Here is a 4,057-nt window from a genome sequence, read left to right as displayed (position 1 = left end):
TCATCTAACGAGATAGTGTTGTTTTATTGCATGTACAAAACTGCAATAGGTGAAATGTTGTGAAAGTACACAAAACGGCTTGAACAAGCCAGATACTGCGTGTTGTACCGTTACAAGTGCGAAACTGCTATAATGTGATATTCTCGTTAAAGCGCATGCAAGCATCGTGAAACCTTAAAGAACGATGTCATTTAGCGAGATACAGCGTTCTGTACTGCAATAAGTTGGTGAAAAACTGTGAGGTTATGCAAATATCGTAATTGTGAACGAAACAGTGTAATAGAGCGTTTTTCAATACAAGTACGAATGTTAGGTTAGGTTAAGATATGAACCGTCGTAAAACCGCATTAAACAATGTCACTTAGTGAGATGCAGTGTTTTTCACCATTACAAGTCGGGAACTGCGATATCTAATGTGAAAGCGCATGAAACCGTCGTAATCTTGTAGAAAACATTGTAAAGTAGCGAATAAAACGTTTTCTAACGATAGAAGTGCGAAGGTTAGGTTAGTTTGAGCTAGGTAGCGTCGTGAAACCACCAAAAACGATGTCATCTAACGAGATAGTGTTGTTTTATTGCGAGTACGAAACTGGCATAGGTGAAATATTGGGAAAGCACACAAAATGGCATGAACTAGCCAGATACTGCGTCTTGTGCCGTTACAAGTGCGAAACTGCTTTATTGTGATATTCTCGTTAAAGCGCATGCAAGTATCGTGAAACCTTAAAGAACGATGTCATTTAGCGAGATACAGCGTTCTGTACTGCAATAAGTTGGTGAAAAACTGTGAGGTTATGCAAATATCGTAATTGTGAACGAAACAGTGGAATAGAGCGTTTTTCAATACAAGTACGAATGTTAGGTTAGGTTAAGATATGAACCGTCGTAAAACCGCATTAAACAATGTCACTTAGTGAGATGCAGTGTTTTTCACCATTACAAGTCGGGAACTGCGATATCTAATGTGAAAGCGCTTGCAAACGTCGTTAGGTTAGGTTAGGTTAGGTTAGGTTAGGTTAGGTTAGGTTGGGTTAGGTTAGGTTAGGTTAAGATATGAACCGCGCTAAAACCGCATTAAACAATGTCACTTAGTGAGATGCTGTGTTTTTCACCATTACAAGTCGGGAACTGCGATATCTAATGTGAAAGCGCTTGCAAACGTCGTTAGGTTAGGTTAGGTTAGGTTAGGTTAGGTTAGGTTTGGTTAGGTTAGGTTAGGTTAGGTTATGTTAGGTAAGGTTTGGTTAGGTTAGGTTAGGTTAGGTTGGGTTAGGTAAGGTTAGGTTAGGTTAAATTAGGTTAGGTTAGGTTAGGTTAGGTTAAGATATGAACCGCGCTAAAACCGCATTAAACAATGTCACTTAGTGAGATGCTATGTTTTTCACCATTACAAGTCGGGAACTGCGATATCTAATGTGAAAGCGCATGAAACCGTCGTAATCTTGTAGAAAACATTGTAAAGTAGCGAATAAAACGTTTTCTAACGATAGAAGTGCGAAGGTTAGGTTAGTTTGAGCTACGTAGCGTCGTGAAACCACCAAAAACGATGTCATCTAACGAGATAGTGTTGTTTTATTGCGAGTACGAAACTGCGATAGGTGAAATATTGGGAAAGCACACAAAATGGCATGAACTAGCCAGATACTGCGTCTTGTGCCGTTACAAGTGCGAAACTGCTTTATTGTGATATTCTCGTTAAAGCGCATGCAAGTATCGTGAAACCTTAAAGAACGATGTCATTTAGCGAGATACAGCGTTCTGTACTGTAATATGTTGGTGAGAAACTGTGAGGTCAAGCAAATATCGTAATTGTGAACGAAACAGTGTAATTGAGCGTATTTAGATACAAGTGCGAATGTTAGGTTAGATTGAGATATCAACCGTAGTAAAACCGCATTAATCAATGTCACTTAGTGAGATGTAGTGTTTTTCAACATTACAAGTCGGGAACTACGATATCTAATGTGAAAGCGCATGAAACCGTCGTAATCTTGTAGAAAACATTGTAAAGTTGCGAGTAAAACGTTTTCTAACGATAGAAGTGCGAAGGTTAGCTTGAGTTAGGTTAGTTTAAGCTAGGTAGCGTCGTGAAACTACCAAAAACGACGTCATCTAACGAGATAGTGTTGTTTTATTGCGAGTATTAAACTGCGATAGGTGAAATGTTGTGAAAGCACACAAAACGGCATGAACAAGCCAAATACTGCGTGTTCTACCGTTACAAGTGCGAAACTGCTATATTGTGATATTCTCGTTAAAGCGCATGCAAGCATCGTGAAACCTCAAAGAACAATGTCATTTAGCGAGATACAGCGTTCTGTACTGCAATAAGTTGGTGAAAAACTGTGAGGTTATGCAAATATCGTAATTGTGAACGAAACAGTGTAATAGAGCGTTTTTCAATACAAGTACGAATGTTAGGTTAGGTTAAGATATGAACCGTCGTAAAACCGCATTAAACAATGTCACTTAGTGAGATGCAGTGTTTTTCGCCATTACAAGTCGGGAACTGCGATATCTAATGTGAAAGCGCTTGCAAACGTCGTTAGGTTAGGTTAGGTTAGGTTAGGTTACGTTAGGTTAGGTTTGGTTAGGTTAGGTTAGGTTAGGTTATGTTAGGTTAGGTTGGGTTAGGTTAGGTTAGGTTACGTTAGGTTAAGGTATGAACCGCCGTAAAACCGCATTAAACAATGTCACTTAGTGAGATGCAGTGTTTTTCACCTTTACAAGTTGGGAACTGCGATATCTAATGTGAAAGCGCTTGAAACCGTCGTAATGTTGTAGAAAGCAATGTAAAGTAGCGAGTAAAACGTTTTCTAACGATAGAAGTGCGAAGGTTATGTTAGGTTGAGTTATGTTAGTTTAAGCTAGGTAGCGTCGTGAAACCACCAAAAACGACGTCATCTAACGAGATAGTGTTGTTTTATTGCGAGTACGAAACTTCGATAGGTAAAATGTTGTGAAAGCACACAAAACGGCATGAACAAGCCAAATACTGCGTGTTGTACCGTTACAAGTGCGAAACTGCTATGTTGTGACATTCTCGGTAAAGCGCATGCAAGTATCGTGAAACCTTAAAGAACGATGTCATTTAGCGAGATACAGCGTTCTGTACTGTAATAAGTTGGTGAGAAACTGTGAGGTCAAGCAAATATCGTAATTGTGAACGAAACAGTGTAATTGAGCGTATTTAGATACAAGTGCGAATGTTAGGTTAGGTTGAGATATCAACCGTCGTAAAACCGCTATAATCAATGTCACTTAGTGAGATGTAGTGTTTTTCAACATTACAAGTCGGGAACTACGATATCTAATGTGAAAGCGCATGAAACCGTCGTAATCTTGTAGAAAACATTGTAAAGTTGCGAGTAAAACGTTTTCTAACGATAGAAGTGCGAAGGTTAGCTTGAGTTATGTTAGTTTAAGCTATGTAGCGTCGTGAGACCACCAAAAAGGACGTCATCTAACGAGATAGTGTTGTTTTATTGCGAGTACGAAACTGCGATAGGTAAAATGTTGTGAAAGCACACAAAACGGCATGAACAAGCCAAATACTGCGTGTTGTACCGTTACAAGTGCGAAACTGCTATGTTGTGACATTCTCGTTAAAGCGCATGCAAGCATCGTGAAACCTTAAAGAACGATGTCATTTAGCGAGATACAGCGTTCTGTACTGCAATAAGTTGGTGAAAAACTGTGAGGTTATGCAAATATCGTAATTGTGAACGAAACAGTGTAATAGAGCGTTTTTCAATACAAGTACGAATGTTAGGTTAGGTTAAGATATGAACCGTCGTAAAACCGCATTAAATAATGTCACTTAGTGAGATGCAGTGTTTTTCACCATTACAAGTCGGGAACTGCGATATCTAATGTGAAAGCGCTTGCAAACGTCGTTAGGTTAGGTTAGGTTAGGTTAGGTTAGGTTAGGTTGGGTTAGGTTAGGTTAGGTTAGGTTAAGATATGAACCGCGCTAAAACCGCATTAAACAATGTCACTTAGTGAGATGCAGTGTTTTTCACCATTACAAGTCGGGAACTGCGATATCTAATGTGAA

Source organism: Rhipicephalus microplus, unplaced genomic scaffold (genome assembly GCF_043290135.1).
Source record: "Rhipicephalus microplus isolate Deutch F79 unplaced genomic scaffold, USDA_Rmic scaffold_46, whole genome shotgun sequence".
Lineage (NCBI taxonomy): Eukaryota > Metazoa > Arthropoda > Arachnida > Ixodida > Ixodidae > Rhipicephalus > Rhipicephalus microplus.
This window is presented reverse-complemented; position numbering follows the sequence as displayed.